A 25,924-nucleotide genomic window follows, 5' to 3' on the forward strand; every position below is an offset into this window, starting at 1 on the left:
CATAACAGTAAACAACAATAAGAAGACATTTATTTGGTGCCAATTCTCTCCCAAGTGCTCATTTTCTCATTTAAACCTAATACAAACCAAAGAACTAGGTCTTATTATTAAATTTATTTTATACATAAACTGAGGCTCAGAAAATTCCTAAATCAATCAAGGCCATACAACTAAAGAGAGAAGGAACTAGGATTTGAGGTTAGGATTCTCTGATTCTACAGCCCATTCACTTAAACTTTTACTATATTACTTACCTTAGTGTCTAATGTAAGTAGACAGTTGTTCTAAGTGATAATTTAAGGATCCAAAAATGAGGTTTTAATCTCTTAACAGTAATATAAAATACCCCATCTGTCTCAGAAATGACTTGCCTGTCTGAGATGGCCACCCCACTGCCTTCAGAATTCAGATAAAGTTCAAGAATATTAATAATTACTCAACCTAAAGTGTGAGTCCTACTTGTGATAGAAAAACAAGAACGCATACATGAGATCTGTTATTAGTGGCTCCTTTCCCTGCTGGCCTACTTTTAGTGCCACCATAACTAATATCAGCAACACATCAACAAAGAAAAAAATAAAGAAATAGAAACTTGAGAGTCTTTCCAGCCATGGCCTACAGCCACCGTTCTGCTCCAACACAGGTGCTGCACCAACCTTGACCTCTCCATGTTTTCCCCAGGTAAATCTTGATTTTTCTGGGTAGTTCCACTTTTTATTCCAAATTGAGATCCCCACGGGCCCCTTTATTTTCAAAAGCCAATCTGTTTGTATGAAGTTGGTCCATCATGCAAAGTCAGGTCAAGAGATTTTCTTTGATTACTCTATATTCTTCCTTTTCCCCCTATTTCCACACTGAAAAAAAAAAAAATGTTTATTAAAAATCACATAGATTAGGCTCTTACATGGCCTCCTCAGACTTTCTTTGATTGTATCTCGCTTTTTTTCGCAAAAGAAATAAACATGATAACTGTGTTTGCAGCCGCAGCCACGCCCCTCGCTTGCTAATGCCAGCACCGCCTCTGGGTCGCTGAGCTCCAGCCGAAAAAGGGGGTAAAGGAAGGAGGTCTCAGTACCAGGGCTCCTAAAGAGCTGACTGCCCGCAAATCGACCGGTGGTAAAGCACCGAGGAAGCAACTGACGACGACAAGAGGCGCTCACAAGAGTGCGCCCTCTACTGGAGGCGTGAAGAAACCTCATCCTTACAGGCCTGGTACCGGGGCACCCCGCAAAATTCGACCTTGTCAGAAGTCCCCTGAACTTCTGATCCTGATCCTCAAACTTCCTTTCCAGCGTCTGCTGTGAGAAATTGCTCGGGACTTCACAAAACACATCTGGGCCTCCAGAGCGCAGCTGTTGGTGCTTTGCAGGAGGCAAGCAAGGCCTATCCGGCGGGCCTCTTTGAAGACACCAACCTGTGTTACGTGCCAAACGTGTAACAATTACGCCCAAAGATACCCAGCTAGCACACCGCGTATGTGGAGAATGTGCTTAAGAATCCACCCTGATGGAAAACATTTCATTCTAAAAAAAAAAAAAATATATCTTCTTCCTGTTTTTGGTGGTCTGAATGTTAGATATCCCCCCCCCCCCCCCACCATGGGGTCAAAAGTACCTAAGTATATGATTGCAAATGGAAAAGTGGGGGACAGAAATCAGGCATTGGCAGTGTCTCCATTTTCATTTGTATGTGAATTTTTAATATAAATGCGGGGACATAAAGCATGAATGCACGTCAAAATGTTTCAGTGAACACGTTTTTCAGCAGTTCAACCTTATAACAACTATAAATAAACCTGTTAAGTTTTGTGGACAATGCCAACACTTGGATTTTTTTAAAACAAGTAAATTTCTTATCGACGACAACTAAATGGTGTTTGTAGCATTTTTATCATACGGTAGATTCCATCCATTCACTCTACTTTTCTAACTGAGTTGTCCTACATGCAAGGACCCGTTTTTAATGCTGTCTGTCTTCTGTGCTGTTCCTGTAAGTTTGCTATTAAAATGCATTAAACTATAAAACAAAACAAACAAAAAACTGTAAGTCCAAGAAATTTACATTTTTATAAAGATCTCCCTCTAGTCCTCTCTATTTCCCTAACACTCAGGTTTGAAAAATAAAAACTCAAGCACACAAATTTATGGACATAACTTTATTTTCATGATTACAGCCAACTTAATAAATAGTTGGTCAATTCTTCTGCTGAAACAGTTAAAAATGCTGGATTATCATACATTTAAAAATTGTTTAATTTTATCGGTAGCCAGGAAATTGAAATCTTCATACCAAAATCTAAGTGAACTCACAGAGGTAAGTGAACCGTAAAACCCTCTTTCACCTCAAGGCTATTTATTCACTTATATTCTTCAGCTTTAGTTTCCGCATCCTTTTGGGAGAAAAGACACACGTAATAAAACTTAGGTTTCTTCTTAGCGAGAACTCCCTAAGGTGATACATCTTTAGCCTAAGAGTGAAATAGAAGGAAAATCCATCACTCGCCAGTACCCTCATTCTTCCACCTCTGCATAAGAAGAGGAAAATTTACCTGTCACCTGCACTTGTGCTCAAGATAGGGAGAAAAGTGTAAATAAATGTAAAACAATAAAACAAAAAAACAAAGAGAATTTTGTCCTGTGAGATGTTCTAACCGTAAGCCAAGTTTGAAATCAAATTCACCCTGGAGGGATGATGTGGAAGGAAAAAAAAAATCATGCAAAATTCGGTTTAAAATTATCCCTGGATTGCCAGTAGCTCCAGGATTGGGATCCTGGGAGTAGGAAATATAAATCATCTTGAGAAGACGAAGAAACTACTTCACAATCAGGTACGAAACAACTCTTACTAGCAAAATTCCAGGGACTATAAACATATAATACATGCAAGGCCTATCAACACAGAATTTTATAACTAACAAAAACAAACAACGCTTTTAATACGAGAAGTAAGAGTAACGTGGGACATTTTCAGATAGGCGAACCCAAGCTGCTGTGAATGGATTTTATCAAAAGGAAATTCCATAGTGTATAATATAAGTAAAATGGCATTGGTTTCAATGAAAGGTCTAAAATATTAGTTGATGAATAAGGATAACATAAGTACATGGGCGCCTGGGTGGCTCAGTCGGTTAAGCATCCGACTTCAGCTCAGGTCATGATCTCACGGTCCATGAGTTCCAGCCCCGTGTCGGGCTGTGTTGACAGCTCAGAGCCTGGAGCCTGCTTTGGATTATGTGTCTCCCTCTCTCTCTGCCCTCTCCTGTTCATGTTCTGTCTCTGTCTCAAAAAAATAAATAAATAAATAAACATTAAAAAAAAACTTTTTAAAGGATAACGTAAGTACATAGACATCCAATTAATTGAATAAATGATGATAATGTCTTGAGAGTTTATAAGCCATAATAGAAATAATTTATACCAATAAAATTTTATAAACTAGAGGAAAGATGATTAAATTGTTCCAAGATTCCTAAAGTGTCTAGAAGAAGGATAGAATTTTTATAAACTTTAGAGTTCAGTATATTAACTTGGTTAAAATTTCTATAGTAACCACTAAAATAAAATGAGTAAATGGAGAAAAACGGTTTAAGGAAAAAAAAAATTAAGTAATCAATCAATGAAAACAAAACAAAATGAGGGTAAGGAAGGGGAAAAGAAAAGAGATGAGTCAAATAACCAATGATATTAAATAATAATCCAGAATGACAACTACCAGATTGAAAAATTTCAAAGCTACAATATTAATATACCACAGAGGATATGAAACAGTAAGACTACTTACCAATTAACATGTATTTGTGAGTATACATTGGTGTAACCACTTTGGAAACAATTTAGCATTAACTTATAAAATTGAATATGAAGAGAGCTTTTAAATAAACACGTCAAACCTAAGTTTATACTAGAATAGCCTTATATATATGCATCCCAAAACATATGTAATAATTGCACTGTTTGGTGGAAACATCCTGGATATAACCATCAAGGGTATAATCGATTGGGGTGCCTGGGTGGGTCAGTTGGTTAAGTGACTGCCTTCAGCTCAGGTCATGATCTCGTGGTTCATGAGTTCAAGCCCCACATTGGGGTCTGTGCTGACAGCTCAGAGCCTGAAGTTTGCTTCAGAATCCCTGTTTCCCTCTCTCCCTGCCCTCCCCCCCCCCATAATCGCTCTCTGTCTCTGTCTCTCAAAAAACGAACAAACGTTAAAAAATTTAAAAAAGAGTGTCATCGATGAATAAGGGGCTATAGAGTTAATCAAAATAATTCCATATCTGTAAAAATGAATTAATCAATGTTGCATCAACTACATGGATGAACGTTACAAAGACCATTGAGAGAAGGCGGCAAATGATTCTGTTGCTATGAAGTCCCCCGAACTTGTAAAATTATGTACTCTCTAGTGATACAAATCTAATTACTAAAATTCAAAAAATAAATACAAATTATAAGCCAAAAATTCAGTTAATGCTTAATGCTAAAGTGGAAAGAGACTGGGATGGCAGATGTGAGGTGATTTCAGTGTTGCTTTTCTTTCTTCTTTGACATATTTTTATCTTTAAAGTTTACTCCTACTTTATTAATATTTTTATATCTAATAATGAAGAAAAAAAAGTAGAAATTCCTGTATAAAATAGAAGTTAGATGTGAGGTTTATGCTTTTAGGGCAAAGTCTTTCTTAGTAGACTCTGGGCCCCTGTTCATCCAGCGTCTCCCCAAAATGTTGTGAACATTTTTATATTAATCTTATCCTCCAACCTGTGTCTGTCAGCCTTCTTTTTTTTCTCTGTTATGTCACTGTATCTGTTATCCATTTAAGCATCTGTGTATTTATTGATAGTGACAGATATTCTAAGAACTCTTAAGCATGTGATGAAATGCATTTTTATTTTTGGAAATATATAAATAGATATTAACAAAAGACTGATATTTTCCCCATGTGATACCACTGTTCTTACATGTTTTGATTTCCTCTATAAAGTTTTGATTTGGTGCTGAATATGGAATTAAAACTCAAAAATTGTCCATTGGCTTTATTTTCCTTTCTTTCTTTCTTCTTTCTTTCTTTCTTTCTTTCTTTCTTTCTTTCTTTCTTTCTTTCTTCTTTATTTCTTTTTTTTTCAGAAACCTTTTTATCCCTTTGCTATAAATTTTGAGGTTTGGAGACTCAGGACTCCACATGCACTAAAATTGTGGTTTCAACTTTCAAGTTTTGTTTAGACATTTTTTTTAAAATTTTTTTAACGTTTTATTTATTTTTGAGACAGAGAGAGACACAGCATGAATGGGGGAGGGGCAGAGAGAGAGGGAGACACAGAATCGGAAGCAGGCTCCAGGCTCTGAGCCATCAGCCCAGAGCCCGACGCGGGGCTCAAACTCACGGACGGCGAGATCGTGACCTGAGCCGAAGTCGGACGCCCAACCGACTGAGCCACCCAGGCGCCCCTGTTTAGAGATTTTTTTAATGTATGCTGTGGCTGCTCAATACATCCCACATCTTCCAACTTTTGTCTTGCAAAATGAGAGATTATCATTGTATACTGTATCATCTAGCATTTTGGTCTATTCATTTATCTTTATTCTCTTCTGACAGGCAAAAAAAAAAAAAAAAAAAAAAAAAAAAAAACCAGAAACAAAAATAAAAAAAAAAAGAGCTTTAGGTTTTATACTATCTTTTGGGCATGTAAAGAAGTTGAAGGGAAACTAGAACACATCCAAAACTGTACCCTTAGGTCAATGTGAAACAAGTATAAAATGATTAATAACTGAATAGAGCTGTTTTTAAAGCCAGACACTCTTTTGTTTTGTTGGTCTTTAGTCCAAACAAAAATAAAACATTCCAACAGAATGTAATCTATACACTCTGGATGCCAATGTTTTGTTGGCAGAGTTGTTTCTTTTCATGTTTTGACTATTTTATAAAATCTCCAAGTAAGTGTTAAATCTTGGTTTTATATCTTTATATACAAAGGTCCTCTGTACCTCATAAGTGGCTTTAAAATCCATTTGATGAAAATACTGTGGCAGATACTCATGTATTACAGTGCTACGGTTGATTGGTCTCCATCAAAATATTAAGGAAGACACTTCTGCTTACAATAAAACAGGACTGATAGAAGCTGAGTATTAACCTAAATTTATCTCAATCTTGGAACACTGAAAGAATCCACATGACAGAAAACTAACGTCTCAAATGCTTGTCCAAGAACTATGTTGCCAAAGAGAAGAGCACAGTCCAGTGCGACAAAGACTTAAGGAAGATCAATGATGGAAGAGAGGAGAAAACACATTCAACAAATGGAAAAACTTAAAGAAAATACTTAATGTTAACTATCTGAACAGGTTTTCAGTCAGAAAGACAAAGGAATTACCTCCCTAAAATAATAAATGCAGATTATGACCCAAGAACAAAAAGTATAATAAAAGATATTAAGATAAATCATAAAGAGTTCTTGAAAATGTGGTTTGATTATTTAGATAACTTAAAAATATGGATATCATTATGGACATCATTAATGACAGAATTAGTGACCGCATAAATGATCAGCCCGAGGAATTCTCCCAGAATGCACTGCAAAAAACATGTACAGATAAAAATGAGAGACATACAGAAAGTCAGAGTCCCAACATTTATCTAATAGGATTTTCAGAGGGAAAATAAAACATATGGGGGAAAGATTGATAATTAAGAATTTTGTAGAACTAAAATATCCAAGGCTTACATATGAAAAAAGTCAGTGAGTGTTAAACAAAAATGTCAGAAATGTGGAAAAAAAGAAAAAAAATACATTGACATACTATACTGTATCTTAAAAACATTGAGACTAACAATAAAATTCTAATAGCTATAAGAGTTCAAGGCAGATTATCAACAATGTAATGAAAATGAGACATCATTTTCATCAGCAATATTTGATATAAGGAATAATGAGAAAAGAGTTTCAAAGAGCCACATAAAAATTCTTTACACATAATACTCCATATCTACATAAATTATCACTCAAGAACAAAGAGGTAATATGGACATTTTTAGACTAATAAAAATAAGAATATTTATGGATAAATCATCCTTTAAAGACCTATTTGACAAAAGCTATTATGGCAAAAAGAAAAATAAACAAAATAAATAGAGTAAATGTGAAAATAATCTACATTTTAATTCTAAATTAAATAACATATTACATATATCAATTATACATGTATAGATTTATAATTGAAATCAATATATATTGATGGATGACAGAAAGATATAAAATTATCCATTCAGTCTGTTGACTTCCTAAGAGAAAGGATACAAAATCTAATTAATTCCAGAATATTTTAAGAAATAAAAGCTTGTATATATTAAAAATATGAGCAATTCCTGGATGAATAGATATGGGACCTAGAATTTTCTAATCAAGTAAAAATCTTAGGGAAAAAGACAAAAAAAAACCCACCAAATATGGTAAATATAAATTTTTTATGGAAAGGTACCAAAATATAATTATTCATTCAAGAAGTGGTGAGGACTGGTATCCTTTTGTAACTTAAAACAATCCTGATCACAAGCAGAGAATAATTCTATTTAAAAAAAATTAGAGACTGTTAGTCTCTAAAGAATATGAGTGTAGTTACAAAGAACATGTTTCTCTATATTATTTTACCAATTCACGATTGAGGGAAATGCTACACTCTATTGAATGTTTAACAAGATACTCATTTTTTTCCACTTGACAAATTAAAAACAAAAAAGCTAAAAACAACCTTAAATATGGTCATTACTATCCACAGCAGGAGCATTATAGGTTTTTTAAAACAAATACTTAAAAATTAATAGCTGGAAGCTAGAAATTTAAAAATTGTTCTTTATTTGTAAACCAGAACTAATGTGAAAAACTACATGCATACCACCAGTGTGCTTACTTATGAGAATATTATCCGTGATTTGTGCATACCTAAAACCCCAAGGTACAAATTTTCAGTATGAAAAATGGAAATCCCTCAGCCTGAGTAAACACAACCCATTGAACTACAGTTCCTCAGGACATGGAGAACTTCACAGAATGAACCGATCTGTCTTAAAACCTACGATAGGTTTTCATTCCATCTGAAATAATGCCTTGAACTTGGCATTTCTTATTCTCCTATGGTTAAGCTAACTGAACCACTGCAGAGCCATTTTAATCTTAGTGTTTCTCCTAAGAGTGACATCATCATTGGTTATTTTCGTAATTCTCATTTTCTGCCATATTATGTGAAAAGTATATTCTAAATTGCAAAACTTTATATATCAAATCTAATGGTAGATAATCATTTGGGGGATATAATTCCTTTCATTCCTGCCAACACAATTTTTAACAACTTTATTCAGATATAACTCACATAACATACAACTAACTCATCCATTAAAGTGTACAATTCAGTGGTTTTAGTACATTCACAGAGCTGTGCACCGGTTACTATGACCAGTGTAAAACATTTTCTTTACCCTCCCTAAAAACTCCACCTCTGCTTACCTATCACTCGACCCTCAACCCCCACCTCTTCCTCACTTCTAGGCAATCACTAACCTATTTTCTGTCTCTATGTATTTTTCTATCATGGACATTTCATATAAACAGAATTATACAATACGTGGTTCTTTGTGACTGGCTTTTTCTTTTCTTTTCTTTTCTTTTTTTTTAATTTTTTAACGTTTATTTATTTTTGGGACAGAGAGAGACAGAGCATGAATGGGGGAGGGTCAGAGAGAGAGGAAGACACAGAATCTGAAACAGGCTCCAGGCTCTGAGCAGTCAGCACAGAGCCTGACGCGGGGCTTGAACTCAAGGACCGTGAGATCATGACCTGAGCGAAGTCGGTTGCCTAACCGACTGAGCCACCCAGGCGCCCCAATGACTGGCTTTTTCAGGAAGAATAGTATTTTTAAGGTTCATCCATGTTGTAGCATGTATTACTACTTCATTTCTTTTTGTTCCCAAATAATATTCCATTGGATAGATATACCACATTATATTTACCCTTGCCTTTGTTGATGGACACTTGGCCTGTTTCCACCTTTTGTCTATTATGAGTAATTTTGCTGTCAATATCCATGTGTAAGTTTTGCTGAAACATGTTTTGATTTCTCTTGGGCATGTATATGCCTAGCAGTGAAATTTGGGTCATACAGTTTAACCATTTGAAGAACTGGCAGAATGAGTTCTCACGTGGCTGACGCATTTTACATTCCCTTTGGTAGTGTATGAGATCCAATTTCTCTGCATCTTTGCCGACACGTGTAATTATCAGTCTTTTGGATTATAGCTTTCAAAAGTATTGAAGTATTTGTCATTGCGGTTTGGATTTGCATTTCTTTGATGCCTAATGATGTTGAATATCTTTTCATATGCTTTTTAACCATTTGTGTATCTTCTTTAGAAAAATATCTAATTCAGATATTTTGTCCACTTTTAACTGAATTATTTCCTTTTTAGTTATTGAGTTTTAATATGTCTTTATATATCCTAGATATAGGCATAAGCATTTATATGCTATCCCCAATTTCTCAAATCTCAAGAACTCATTTAAAAGGGAATCTTGGGTTTACTTTTTTGACAACAGGCACAAACTTCTCCATAATCCGCATCCTGACACACATATTTTAGTGAATACATATTGACTTATTCATCCTTCCCAGAATATATTGTGAAATCATTTAAGTCACTGTTGTAACTTGTTTCATCTTCAACAACAGCTTCTCTTTCCTTTATCCATACGTGGTTGTCTTAGTGTTAATTAGTAATGCTTTTTTAGGTAGAAGTTGCAACAGAATCAATATTTCATAAAGAATTTATAGAATGTGGTCACTTTTGTTTTTCAAAACTAAACGACAATAATTTTTAGTAATCTATCTTAATTGTAGTTCTTCATCACTGAAATTCACCAAAGCTCTGTATTGTGTTCACTGCATTATATGGTATTATATATTTAGAAATACCTCTTTTATTTTAATTCAGAGTAGTATTCTTAAACATTTTGGTTATCTTTTCATTATGGGTATTGTCTATCTTTGGTACTCTATACACCTTAGCTACTGGCCTAAATCCATTTGTTCACCTCTCTTTGATATCTTTATGTTAATTTTATAATTTCCAGCTTGTATGTTTCTAACTGAGAGAGATGGTTTTTTCCAACTTGTTAAACATTCCAATCACCTGTTAACTAGCTCAGGCCTCCGTCTTCACGTTCATCATTCTCCTAGTATCTTAATTGATCCAAATTAAACTGAGATGTACACTTTGCATTTCCAATGACTACAGCCATGTAGTTTCAGAGTATTAGACCATGTCTTCCCTTTTAAAGTGTAATTCTTCCTTTGCACAATGGACTCCTCTGGGAAATATCATTTTAAATGATGTACTTTTAAAAGTATTTTGTTTCTCAGTAATTAAAACAGAAATATATGTATTTTTTCTTTTCATAATATAACAAAACTATAAATATTTATTAAAGATTTAGGTGCTTCTAACTGTACCTGGATTCCATAAGAGACACAAAAGTTTTGGTCAGCCACAGCACAAAAGTCAGTGTTGAAGGAAGAAGAAAGAAAGAAAAGGACAAAGAGCCTTAAGAAAGGTTCATCTAGTCCTTAAAAATAGTTTAGATGTTAACATTCTAAGCCATCATACTAACTATACTACTCTGTTCTTTTGTTTTGTTTTGTTTATTTATTTATTTTGAGAGACACAGAGAGAGCATGAGCAGGGGAAGGGTAGAGAGAGAATAAATCCCAAGCAAGCTCTGCACTCTCAGCCTAAACCCCGACCTAGGGGTTGAACTCAATGACATTTTGAGATCATGGCCTGAACCGAAATCAAGAGTCAGGCACTTAGGAGTGCCTGGGTGGCTGAGTCAGTTAAGCCTCTGACTCTTGGTTTTGGTTCAGAGCTGACTGACTGAGCCACTCAGGCACCCCTTTAATTTGTTTTTAAATATGACTTACATTTTGTTATATTTTGAATTTTTATATATGCATAAAATATAATATATATATACACACAATTCACATATTCAATATAATATGTGGTCTGCAGAAGCTATGTTTGGCTTGCTGTTTTATACTGAGGGTTTAGATTATGTTATAAAGATCCTTAAAAATATATGAAAAATCAATAAATAGGAGAAAGAAATCATTGGGGGCTTTAATAGAAAAATATTTTCAGGGATGGTGATGATTAGGAAGAACCTAGATAGATGTTGAAACTTAAAGAGCTGGAGAAAAAAGTGGAGCTGGAAGATATTCCAGAGTGAGTGACAAATGAATGAAAAGAGAGCCCAAAGCCTATGGAAAACCTCACGTGGTAATGGGACCACTGTCAAGACTAGAGCAATGGTTGTGAGTGGGAAATTAAGTTAGATATATTACATGAAATTGAATTATGAAAGGGTCTTAAAATCAGGTAATTTAGACCCCTGTAGTAGGATAAGGGAGTCATTGAAGATTTTTTCCCTGGGGAGGAGCACGATAAAAGCAGTAATTTACAGAAATACTACTTACAACATGTCTGATAGCTTCTTGTCCTGAAGGGATGTGCAGAGTGAATTGGAAGATTTTTCAGTCTGAGAGATAATTCAAAGCTAAATGTTGTTCTTAGATTTGAAAGTTTCACTTAGCCCAGATTTTCTAGAAAAAAAAAAAATATATATATATATAAATATACCCTAAACTATTCACTATTTCACACTTGTTCTTATTTATATCTTGCAGTTTTATTTTATCTGAAGGACAAAATAATGCATATCTTTTTTTAAGTTAGCAATATATAAGTAAGTAGAAGCTAAAAATAAATGGAAATGGAATACATTTTGGTTGCTTTCTAAGAACATGCTGTCACATCCAAACATAAATCCATGAAACACTGGACAACACGTGTAATAAAGGGACTTTACAATAATATATGGGAAACATTTAAAAAAATTAGGATTATTTTGTGAGTAAAAGAATATGCATTCGATGAGTTACAGATGGCTCTATGGTTTGCATTACCTGCTGGGAATTTGGAAAGAAAACAAAATCTGGAAAAAGAACTGATAAAGTGGTTGCGTTTTAGGGTTTTGTGTGACCATGAAACATACAAGAGAACATATCCAGGAAGCAATTCCAAGTTATCAGAGACAAATTCTAGTGAAACCCTTGGGAGTCATCGGCAGAGTGAAAAAGGGAGTGTGTAGAAACATTAAAATAGATCAGATCTTCAAAAGAGAAGAGGCATTTAAGAGAAAGCACAGGTGGTTATGATATATTACTATATTACATTGCAAAACGCTGATAATGACTGTGCAAGAATGAGTGATACATATTTTACTTCACAAACAAATAAAAAGCTTTTAGAGAATGTTCATGGCATGTCTAAACTAACACTTTAAATAATAGTGGCACAGTGAGGGTGCACTGAAAGAGACCCCTCCCCCAGTTACTACTAGTTGGAATGTAAACTCCAATATACCTTCTGTTGGAAGTTTAACAATAAATATCATGGGTCTCATAAATTTTCATATCTTTTAACACAGTAATAACATTCTGTTAATTTTCCCAAGAATTGAACACACACACACACACACACACACAAATTTATTTGTACCAATATTCATTGTAGCATTATTTATAAGACTAAAACATAAAAGTAGTATAAATGTTCAAAAATATCAGATAAATTTATGCATGCTACCTCACATCTATGTAATAGAGTAATATGCAGCCTTTACAATCATGTTTAATAAATATGAGAACATAGAAATGAGAACATATTATAAAATGAAAGGCAATATTAAGAGAAAATAAACTGTTTTGCCAAAGTGCCATTTCAAGAGAAGTGAAAGGTTTATAGACTACTTGTTGTTAATTTAAAAAAATTGCTTTATTACATCTCACAGCAAACATTTTTAAAATTACTGTAGCTTAGATTACTTTATTCAGTACATAAAAGTCAATGAGAAAATGGCACCATATTCTAACTACTCTCAGGGTGTTAAAAACTGGAAATATTTTTTTTTTCAAATAGCTCCTCAGGGGCTCTTTTCTAAATGTGCAATTTGTTCAGTGTTTGAGAGTTCGCTAATTTCATGTATCAGTTTGTGACATAAGACATCTAGGAAAATGTGGATGCGGGAACAAAGGGTCAAAGAGATATAATCCCTTGCCCCAAATCACGTGGGGATTTAGTAGTAGATCTAACTGACTCTTGAATTATCATCCACTTTTGAATCTTAGGTATTAAGAACATATTATTTTTAATAATATGTTTATTTTGCATAAATGGTTATTATTCATTACCAATGGAAACATTATGTATAATAAACCTAATTTTATTAAAAATGTCCCAAATAACAATAGGATATCTGAATGCACTATTACATAAAAAAGCATGTTGATCGACAGAAATACCTCCTTGCTTCATTAAAGGTGGAAAAAATGTCCAAAATATATGCACATACTACCGACCTCCATGTCTTTAAGTAGCACTATCCACCAAATTTTTAAGCATCACATCTAGGGGTTGTCCATCATCTCTCCCTTTTGTCTGGTCCCTATAGCCAGCTGATCAGTAATTGCTTCTCAAAACTCATCCTAAGCTAGTCCATTTTTAACCTTTTTCATGACTACAAATAAAATAACCTTCTTTTTTGTTTCTGAACTATTAAGATCAATTTCTAACACCCTTTTATTTATTCTGGCCTCTGATCATCTCTTTTCAGCTAACATGGTCTTTTAAAGCATAAATCAGATTCTGGAACTCCCTTTTTAAAGATTCTCCCATGATCCCCATCACATATCCAGACATATTACTCTGGTTTATGCCCAAATGTATTATTCTGTTTTGTAAAGAAAGGCTTCATTGGTCCTTCCTCCCTGTGTGTCTAACTTCAATTCTCTGTCTCACTTTGCTCCACCCATACTTAATTTCTCTCTGCCCTTTATTTTGCCAAAGTAGTTTCTGCCTCATGGCCTGCACTGATTATGAACATGGAAGATCTTCCCCTTGATCTTCACAAGGCTGACTCCTCTGTCTACTTCCTGTTAGGGAAACTCTATTTTTTTTGTTTGTTTGTTTTACTTATTTATTTTTGAGATAGAGATCACAAGTGGGTGAAGGACAGAGGGAGGGAGAGAGAGAGAATCCCAAGCAGGCTCTGCACTGTCACCACAGAGCCCCACGTGGGACTTGATCCCATGAACTGTGAAATCATGAACTGAGCTGAAACCAAGAGTCGGATGCTCAACTGCTTGAACTATTCAGACACCCCAGGGAAAGCTCTCTTAAATGTCACCTTTTTAAAGTCTGCTTTCCTTACCCACCCAATCTATAATGATTTCCCATTCACTCCCCATAACCTCATTTAACATTATTATGATCTTTTGGTGCATTTTTATGTACTTAGGCATTTATTATCTGTCTCTCCTAACTGGGAGTTCTTTTATAAGGACCTGTCTGCCTTCTTTACTATTGTGTGTTCAACCATAGATTATACCTCTGAAGCAATTTAACATATACTCTTGTGATAATCAGAGTCCTCTGAAAAGCAGGACCATAAGGAGAAAAGGGAAAGACAGAAGGAAGAAACGAAAGAAGGAAGGAAGGGAGGAAGGGAGGAAGGGAGGAAGGAAGTGACAGACAGAAAGAAGGAGGGATGTAGGGAGGGAGGGAGGGAGAGAGGAGAAAGAAAGGGAGATAGGTGGGGAGAAATATCCTAGCTGCAGTACACTTCTAAAGAACATTCAGGAAGGCCATTGGAAAGTCCTTGAGCCAAAGATGCCCAACAGAGGGGTCATGATTCCCAGGAATTGGTCTGCCTTAGCATTTCTGCCATGCTTAATCATCAGCTGAGAGCTGCCAGAGGCAAGTGCAACCTCAGCACCAATGAGATGATGAATTTAAGAGCACAGGTGCTGGGCTGCCTGGGGAATTTTCTCCCTGAAGCTGGAAATCTGAAAAGTGCATTCTCATGGCCACTACAGAGGCATAAGGGCTAAAAGTCTTTATTCTTTCATACAGTTGATTCCATACAATACATATGTGCATGGTGTGCATGGTGGAGTGGGGTGGGTGAAGGGGATATATATTCACCTACACATATGCGTATGCACACACACATTAATACAAGTATAACTTTTTAGAAAAATTATTCATCAAATATAATGAAACAAAGAATGAAATGACTAAAAGCATGTTAAAATGGTTATATTGGAATTGACAGTAATCTTTATTTCCTACTCTCTTTTGCCCTCTAATTGTAACCTCCTTTTCAAAAAATATGTATTCTCCCATTACAAAGAGGAAAAGGCTAATTAAATGAATAAGAAACAACATGATAAGTAAAGAAATATAAGAAGAAAGTCATTTTTTCTCCATCCATATAAATTTTTTTCACACCCATATAAAATTCCAGGACCTTGAACTTAGGAAGCTCCTAAAAAATCCAGATAATATGTAAAATTTTTTTATTTAGATATTGAACAAATGAAGTTTAGCTGAATTTTGTCCATGGAATAGGAAAAAGGTAATGGTAAATAAAACAAATAAGTAAATATAAAGCACTGTGTTCTATCCTTCAAGAAAGGGTGATTAGAATCCTGAGAAAGGAGTACAATAGATGAACATATGAGAATGGAAGGGAAAATAAGATAAAAACAGAGAGAGAAACAAACCATAAGTGACTCTTAAATACAGAGAACAAACTGAGGGTTGTTGGAGGGGAGGTATGTGGGGGGATGGGCTAAAGGGGTGAACGGCATTAAAGAAGACACTTGTTGGGATGAACATGAATGTTATGTGTAAGCAACGAATCAGTGGGTTTTACTCCTGAAACCAATACAACACTGTATGTTAACTAACTGGAATTTAAAGACATTAAATAGGGGGGAAAAAATAAAAGAATCCGGAGAAAGGAGTACAAAGATTAATGTCAATGACAATAAAATTAAAAGGCAATATACTTACCTGGTTCTTAATACCTATGAGTATTGTCTTCACTATATCAATTACAACTTTTCATAATTAGGATTGCCAAATTTGGTACATAAAATATAATAAAATACACTGGGTTTGTTTGTGAGGGCTGGCTGCCAAAACAAAAAAGTACCACAACAAAATTTATTTGCTCACAGTTCTAGAGTTACGTGTCTACCACCAGGTCATGAGGGCTGGAGTTCTTCAAAGGCTTCTCCCTGGCTTGTAGTGTGTGTCTTCTTGTGTTTTTACCTGGTCTTCTTTCTGGACATGTCTATGTCTCAGTTTCCTGTTATAAAAACACCGGTCTTATTGGCCCAACCTAATGACCTCATTTTCACTTCATAACTTAAAAAAAAAAAAATTAATCTTTATTTGTGAGAGAGAGAGAGTGCTAGTGGGGGAAGAACAGAGAGAGAGAGAAAGAGAGAGAGAGAATCTAAAGCAGGCTCCACGCTCTGAGCTGTCAGCACAAAGCCCAATGTGGGACTGGAACTCACAAACAGCAAGTTCATGACCTGAGCCAAAGTCAGAGGCTTAACTGACTGAGCCATCCAGGCATCCCGAATTACCTTTTTAAAGACCCTATCTCCAAAAACGGTCTCATTAAGAGGTACTGGATGTTAGGACTTTAATATATGAATTTTGAGGGTACCCAATTCAACCCATAATATAGACTAAGCAATTACCCATTGTATATCTGAAATTCAAATTTAATTGGGTGTATGGTATTTTTTCAGGAAATCCTATTGAAATGCCAAAGTTGTTCATCTAACTTATAGCTTTATAAATTTTCATGTATGTTTGTATAATTTTAGGATGTATTTTTCTCATAGGTGCTTTTAAAAGCCATAGAACAATTATTTTATTTGAAATATATATTTTATTTATATTGGTAACAAGAGATTCTTTTGATTTAAAAATGAATGCCTACTAATTTGACAGCAAATACTTAAGCCAGTATCTTTTTCTTCTTTAAAGGTTAATCACATGTAAACTAGATCAAATAATACCACACTTAATTCACCTTTTGCATGCTCTTCCATTGATTAAAACAAGAGACTCTCTTGGAATACTTTAATATCTAATCACCAAAGAATCCAGTCTAATGGTGTTAGCATCACCTACTTTAATTATCTGAGTTTGTAAAATTGAAAAGCTTTGGTATTATATTTAAATAATAATCTGAACAAAACACAATTTCTGCTAAAAATACTTTTTCTATATTTAGTAAATTAACAGCTCTGAGTTTTCTTCACAATTCTGGTTTGCCTGCCTAATCTCAGCTAAGGTTTACTTATACTTAGGCATAAAATATAATTCTGGAGGCAAGAAATATTAACTTCATCTGAGCTGCAGATGCTAACATTACTTTTTTACCCTGACCTATTTTCTTAAAAATAAGATTTCTTAAAAATAAAAAATAAAAAAATATAATTTATTTTATATTTTAAATACTCATGTATTGACAACAATGTTGATATTAGCATACTAGGATTTTGTAGTCACTACACCAAGAGTTAATATCACTGTATTTTGCCTTCATTCCAGATATATTATTAATTAAAACTGTTTACAGGCAATCAAATAGCAGTTATAAAAAATGGAATCAAAACAATTGTGAAAAACACATGTTAAAAAAATAAAAAGAACTGTGTGTGATAAACAGTTCATCAAACCTAAATTTTTAGCAGCAATAAAAGGAGCACCGGGGTTGGAAGGAGAGTCTGGAGTTCTTTTCTCAACATTGACACTTACTAGCAACTTTGGGCAAAGACTTAGACCCTCTTATATATGGGTCCCTCACTTTCCCAAATGGATATAATAGTTTCCATTATGAATTTTATCTGAGAACAAAATAAAATACAGTATTAGGTAGTTTAAGGCTCTTATGGCTGTAGTTATTTATACTACCTATGGGGAAAAATATTCAGTCCATATTGATAGAATTATTTGTTTATAATTTTAATTGTCCACAATCTTCACTTGAATCTACAATTTTAGTATAATATTAAGATATTATATTTAATAATATTATCTCAGGAACTGGTAATTATTGATTTTAAGATTTGGCAAGATAAGATTCAATGCTGTGTTTTGTTTTCTTTTGTTTTTTTTAAGTTTGTTTATTTTATTTTGAGAGAGAGCATAAGCAGGGGAGAGACAGAGAGAGAGGGAAAGAGAGAATCCCAAACAGATTCTGAGCTGCCAGTGCGGAACTCTACACAGAACTCAAGGCCATGAACCATGAGATCATGACCTGAGCCAAAATCAACAGTCAGCCACTCAACCGACTGAGCCACCCAGGTGCCCAGCTGTGGGTATTTTTTTTTTTTTTAGTAACATATTTAAAACATGTAAATAATCCTTGGGATTTTTGTGTGTTTTTTTTTTCTTTTTTATCTAAATGTACCCATCATTTATTTTCCACACGGGTGCTTTATTTGATGTCACATTAGAAAACATGACATTTAAGTAAAATTCTTTTTATAAAAGAGGGACACATAGAACTAGAGGAAGTGGAATCATAATGGAATGAGGTACAATAATGTACCTCTATGTACTCTGCATTGATCGAGCTCTAATTATGTATCAGATAGTATAGTAGGTGTTCTAAGCAGTTTTCTCATTAAAGCACCAGAAAATCCAGGCAGTAGTTGTTAGTTTCTTCAATTTGTTGATAAATAAACAGGTTTTTAGCCAATCCTTTTCCCAAAGACAAAAGCTGGAACTGGGAGTAAGTTATTTAACTATATTTTCCAAATCACTTACAATAAATAGTCTGTCGAGCTAATAAGTGTAGATAGTACTTGATGCCTTATCTAAGACAGTTTTTCTTAATGTTATAAAAGCAAGTCAGTGACTTATTTTTTCCCAAATTTTTAGCAACTTGAGTAGGAAGCAGTTGTATAAGTGAGTAAGTTGTATTAAGGACTTATTTGCTGCAGATCCATTGACAAGAGGCAAATTCACGGCAGATTCAGAGAGTAAACACCACTGATTTAGTAGTCTGGAGTAGCACCTCTCTAGATGTTGTTGAAGCTACACAAAAACGAGCTCCATAGAATTACACCCACTTTGCAGATTCCATGTGTTATAAACCCATCTGTTACAACCCCAGAGATACTTTCATGGAAGACTTTCAAGTGTGTAGGGATAAGTCTTTCTTATTTCTATAGCCTAAAAAATGCCTAGTTACCATTTGCATTATTCTCTTAGGGATGCAGTTATAGAATACCACAGACTAGATGATTTAATAAATGTTTATTAAATTCATATTTTCACAGGTCTGGATGCTGGAAGTCCATGATCAATGGAGATGCTAAGGGTGTTGATTTCTGGTGAGACCTCTCTTGTTGGATTGCAGATTTCTGCCTTCTCACTGTGTCCTCACATGGCCTTTCTTCCGTGCCCAGGGAGAAAGAAAAACTTCTCTCCTGTCCCTTCTTCTTCTTGTAAAGACAGTAGCCCTGGGTAGTAGATCAGGGATCTATCCTTATGGCCTCGTTAATTATTTCTTTAAAGACCATATCTCCAACTATAGTCACACAGGGGGATTAAAGCAGCAACATAGGCAATGGGGAACGGGGAATGACTCACTTCAGTCTATAACAGCATTTAATTGTAATCTTCCATTTACTAATTAATGTTTATTCATCCCCATTGTTTTATTCTTTAGTATCAGAAGGATAACATTCCCATTGAAAATAACTGGCTCCTTAACAAAGGTTGATGATTTAAGTATGGATAGGGGCATAGGGAGGGAGGAGCAAACGATAATTGCAATTGCTCTAATGGGGTTTCGGTATACACGAAAATGTTCCTGAATAGCAATAAATATCAAACTAGAAAGATGAAGAGTAACTGTAGCTTTTGATATAGCATTTAGAGGTTATCTATGGAAAAGGAAAGCACTTTTTGAAATGTCAAAATATGCACAGAACATCTACACTGATGTGTTCTGCTGACAATGAAATAAACTTACATTCCCTTTAACTATTCAACAAGAAAGGTAACTAATCCTTCATTCAGAAGCTCATTATGCATTGTCATGAAACAGATAATACAATTTCCACAACCCTCTTTTGATTTCATGTCAAACAAATTCTCTCAAAGCCATTTAATAAACAAACAGACAGAAAAAGCAAACCTGAAGCCTCAATTTGTGTAATCGATTACTTTGAGTCATCTATTATCCTTCTCTCCAAACAGATGTATATTTGTATCCAACTGAAGAAAGTTTCCTAACTGAGATTTGGATAAATTACATATTAGGAAAGAAATTAAGGCAGTAGACTTCTTCAACATTTAAAATAAAAATTAAGAACATATTAAATTATCCCTCATATTGAGAATAAAAAATGAACTGAATTATATTAGGTTAAATTAATAAAACTTGGTAATTTCTTGAAAAGACATCGACTCTCTGGGTCTCCATATAAATGTAGGGTTTTTTTGAAAAATTTTCTAGTGCATTCTCTAATCCAGTCCTTTTTTAAAATCTTTTTAACGTCTTATTCCATTTTATGAGAGACAGAGCATGAGCAGGAGAGGGGCAGAGAGAGAGGGAGACACAGAAGCCAAAGCAAGTTCCAGCCTCTGAGTTGTCAGCACAGAACCCGATGCAAGGCTCTAACGAACAAACACAAAATCATGGCCTGACACAAAGTCAGACGCTCAACTTTGAGCCACCCAGGTGCCCCTTTCTAATCCAGTTCCATAAAGTCCTCTTGAGACCTTAATTTTACTTTATACTTCCCTCTGACTGCAATGTCCTTTCACGTGCAGCTAATTTCTAGAAGGCAAACTGACTTCTCTTCAAGTTTGAGCTCAAGAGTGTCTCTTCTGTGAAGAGTTCTTGAACCCTCTAACCCTTGTGCTTTGGCAATGCCATTTTTCTTAAGAACTTATGGCATCCCTCTACTTCTATATCTATCTACTGTACAACCCTCCAGTAAAGACTCATATCCCATTCATCTTTATTTCTCTCCTGCCTAGAATAGGCTTTAGTTCAAAGTAAGAATTTAATATATGTTTCTAAAAGCACAGTCTACCAAATGAGAGTACAGGCTTTTTATCAGAGGGAATTGCCCTTGAATTTCAGTCTTTGCCAGTTACTGAACTTGTTGTTCTGAGCAAGTTACTTGAAGTCTCAACGTTTTCGTTTGCCTGTTTGGATACTGGGGGGAATTATACTACTTATATATTGTGTTATTGTTTAAGTAAATAAAGTTACGGAGAGATAAAGAGATAGGGAGAAAAAGAGGAAGAGGTAAAAAGAAAGAAAGAGAATAAGGACAAGCTTAACATGAACGGCACATATGCTAATAATACTTCTTTCTAGTACTGTTATTATTTCTCTAAAAAGAAAACTTATATAACTTATGATCCATTTGCTACAATTATTTCAATAAAAAATTGAAACTTTTTTTAATGGATATATTAATTGCAGATACATAGTTAAGTCTATCTCTCATTGTATTTGCTTTTATTTATGTTATTAAGGACCTTATGTTTCAGAAGGGCCAATGATAAAAATGAAATACAGCCATGATTTTCATTAATTTCATTTAATGCAACTGAATACCAAATTCTTTTCTCTGAAGATTTTTGGAAATAAATTCAATTATATAAGTTGTGAAACTTTCCCAATATTTTATAAACATGTATGCGACTGATTGTCTCATGTGTGATCTTAAGACTAGATAGATCTCCCTCTACCATACTTATTTTATTAGTTATCATAATTGTAATTAATGGATTGTATGATTATATAGTCAATGTCTACTTTTTCTATCAAATGGAAGTTCTGTAATGGCATAGAACATATCTATCTTGTTCATTAGTGTTTCCATGTTACCTCTGATTTTAAGAGACACAGTTGTTCAAAAAAATGTTTTGAGAATGAGAAGAAAAAGAAGAAATAAAACTTGAAAAACTGATAAACAACATTTAGTGTATCACAAAGTCTTTCAAAAATATTATTTCATTTGTCACTGCATTTCTCACCATAAAATGGAAACTTCCTCTTAATCTTATAGTCAAACTAAAGGATCTACTTCTCTAAGGAACAAAGTCAAAATCTCTACAGTAGTAAGAAGAGTGAAAGGGATGATTTTTAAATTTTGCTAAATGATGAGGTAAAGAGAAGGAAAAATAAAGAACCAACTGATCATCCAAAAAGCCAGTCTTACCCAGTGTATGAGTAGAGTTGGAGATAATAGAAACAGAGGAGTGATGAGATAATTATGCAAGAGTCTATGATTTAGCTGCATCTGGCCCTAACCCCCACAGTGGTTAGGCATTTTGCAAAAGATAGGATGATGAGCACCAACTTTAATAACAACAACAAAATATTATTCTAATTAACTTGTAACAATCAGGTTTGTTCAAACATGAATGGAGCTCTCTGATAGTCAAGGTGTTCACCTAGATTGAGCATCTATTTGACAAAAACTTTTTTGAAGAACTCAAACATTGGTTTCCTGTTAATCAGGAACTTTTTTGATATAAAGTTTTCATTCTTGAGAGAGCATAAATCTCAGGAAACCTCTGAGCGTATAGTAGTGTAATGAAAGAAATATCAATGGTTCTAACTAACTATTCATTTGTGTTAATTAAAGATAATAGAAGTAGCAGAAGATTTTAGAGTCTGGAAAGCAGAGATTTTAATGCATGTCCTCATGCTGTGCCACCCAGTAAAAAGTCATCACAATAATGTAAACCCGTCATTAATTTATTAGTGATTAATTATTAGAAGTTGTCTAGAAAGAACTGCATTTTGCTATTTGTATTAAGTTGTTCAATTTGGTATTTTTTTCATTTCATAACTACATAAAATGAGTTCTTCTTCTTATTTTTAGAAGTCTTATTACACTTATGATTTCATACAAAGATAATATGCAAAATTAAGTTGCTGACGTACTACCTCAAACATTACCAGAAATGGAGTCAACTACAAAAATTATAGTCACAAGAATCTTAGGAAAAATAAATATCTCCTAAAATTTTAAAGTCTAGTAGATTTATCTTAGCATGGAAATTTTCTAAACAATTGTAAATAGTCTGTATGATAATGATATTTAACAAAACAAAATTTTATCATCATGCTACCCCAAATTGAGCATAACGTTAATCTGTAGTAGATGAAGTTGAGTATCAGTGGAGTAGAAACAGACATTTTGGAAGATTTAGCTTTCTGTTTGCTTTTTATTCAATCCAGGTTTATATAACTTTTTAATTGTTTTTATTATTTTAGTAGGCTAATAGATTTCAGAGGCTTAGTTCCTCTTCTTTTCCTCAAGAGAGCATTGAAGTTTGTTTCAGGAGGCAGTTTAATTACTGACTAGTCATCTTGAACATAGGTAGGCTTCTTTTTTTATTTTGTTAAGGCAGATTTGTGGAAAGACCAAGGTATTTAATGATCCTATAATTTGGCAATACTCAGCATACAGACTATTTTCCCTATGAATGTCTAGATTTTCTTTTAGACTTCCTTAGAGTGGGTCTTGAGCAGGACTTATTCTAGAGGGTAAACATTCCTCCAAAGTTTTGTTCTTTCTGGAATGCTAGCTGGAATTCTTGGTACCAGTGGGGGTCCCCTCATTCTGACAGGGCCAGAATTCCAACATCTCCAATAATTTCTTGATCTTTAGTACATCTGTCCTACTCTTGATTCTATGAGGACTGCATCGTGGTAAATCTCATATTGTCTTATTCCTAATCCATTCAGCTCAGTCCATATCCAAATTCTTGCAGAAAAACCCCAATCATAATCCACATTAACCTGCTTTCTCCTCTCCAGTCCCATGCTCCAAAGATTCTATCGGCAACCCAATCTCTGGGGGGGTATGTCTCTTTTTCTTAGCAGGACATCTGTGGAATACTTCCCTGTGTCAGAGACAGGGAATTATCCACAGATAGAGATGTGGAACAAATAGGGAACTCCTAATGTAAATTCCCCTTTTCTCCAATTTGGGAAACACTTGTCTTATACATTTTGTTCAATGTAACAGTTTTTAATTGTAGGGGTACTAGTAGAGAACCCATCATACTTCATTGCGATAATTTTTAATATCATTTTTAGTAACATTTCTAGACTCCGTGAACTAATGAATCCAAAGTGTGTGCAATACAGCCTCATCTTAACATATGTGGATAAATTTAGCGTAACTCACAATTAAAGTCAGTCTCTCCTCAAGGTTAATTCCCATGACTCCTCAAATACTTTGCAATCCAAATATACCAATTAGTGACTCTCAAAAGGATCAACCATACTGTAATCCTCATATCTTTTAGTAATATTTGATTTCTGTAAAGTGCCACCTAATCTATTTTCTTCCATATAAAATAATCACATATTTACATTTCAACTGGTATTTGTTGTTATTAAAATAATTAAATGATAATTCTATTTCAGCCTTAAATTTAATAAAACTGTAATTAGTTCTGTTTACTAAAACCATGCAATTCAACATAATTATTTTGCCCCAAGAATTTTCCTCGCTTCACTCAAACTACTTAAATATAATAAAAAGAAGCGTGTGACTCACATCTGCCATAATGCAGAAGGATTAGTTATGCAGCAAGTTCCAATAAGGGTATGGAATAAGGTAATGGTAGTTGCTTCCTAATGACACATGTGGGCAGCGGAATTCTGGATAATATTCCACCAAGTATACCAAGTAGCCAATTTATTATGTCTATGAGTGTTTAAATACAAGCATGAGTCATATTTGGTCAGAACAGGAAGCTCCAAAGAATAGCTGATTCCCAAGGTTTAAAACTGTGAAGGATATATCAGATAATTATGGTCATCATATTACACAAATAAAAATAAAATGATCTATTGTGCAAAATCTTGCTTACCACATCTAGTCTCTTTTGATCTTCAAGGAGAACATCCCCTTAAAGTGGAAGAGGTGGTGATTGAGCCATAATATGGACCAGTCCATGTTGTCTATTCATGTATCCAGAAAATATTTTGGATAACCCACTGATTTAGACAGAGCAGTTCCTATGGAAGTGAGCTTAATGAGACATAATTCCTGTGTATGTTGTCAAGAAAGATAGCCTAGTTAAGAGCATGGACACTGAAGCCAAAATCTTGTGGAGTTGGGAAAGTTAGAGAGTACATCGCAGAGAAAGTGGCACTGTAACCCTAGACAATATATTCCAGAAATACACTGGGAAACCACAATTCCTTCAATATTACATGTGTTGAGGTTGTGAGGATCAGGAGTAAATAGATTATGACTTTTCCCAGCAGAATGTTTAAAAAAAAGAAAGATAATTCTGTCAAAGAAAATATTATAGTTTTGGGTGAGTGTTGGAAAGAAAATTATTTTTCTCCACCCTTCTTGGTTCTTCGGTTGGCCTGATAATCAAATTGACATAAAACAGATTAACACAAGAAAAACAAATTTAATTTGGTATGTATAGGAATCTCACGTACATAACACGCTCAAAGAAAGAAAAGTAAAATGAGATATGTAGGCCATCCTGAGCTAAGAAATGGGTAACAGACCTGGAGTTTCAAAGGGGAGAGGGACCATTCACAGAGCAATAAGGAGAGCAGATGTTTGGTAATTAGATGTTTACACTGGCATACAGATGGTTACTTCAGATAAATGTTTATATCTGATAATAACACATATTCTGAGGGAAAAAAATTTAGATTTTTTTTTTTCTAAGTGGTTAAGGAAGGAGAAAAATCTCTCTTGAGCCCAATTGCCTTCAGCTCAAAATAGTCCACGTGCCAAAGTGACACATTCTGGGGAGACTTGCTCTGAACTCCTTTACCAAAGTAGTGTTTATTTTGGAATTATAAAATATATTATAGTGAAATGGAATCCAAGTTTCAGAACAGTCAGTCCCTTGGGGCTGGGTTGGGGGATATGGAAAGAAAAAGGGCAGGGCCAAAGTAACAAACAGAGAGATAACACAATATATATC

The 25,924-nt window shown here is 34.4% G+C and overlaps 1 pseudogene; it reads left to right on the top strand.

The window, feature by feature from the left end:
* The first annotated feature begins 610 nt into the window (after nt 1-610).
* On the top strand, nt 611-1,494 carry LOC109275240 (histone H3.3A-like; annotated as a pseudogene).
* The last annotated feature ends 24,430 nt before the right edge of the window (nt 1,495-25,924 follow it).

The sequence above is a fragment of the Panthera pardus genome, unplaced genomic scaffold, assembly GCF_024362965.1.
Source record: "Panthera pardus isolate Hobbes unplaced genomic scaffold, ASM2436296v1 HiC_scaffold_13, whole genome shotgun sequence".
NCBI lineage: Eukaryota > Metazoa > Chordata > Mammalia > Carnivora > Felidae > Panthera > Panthera pardus.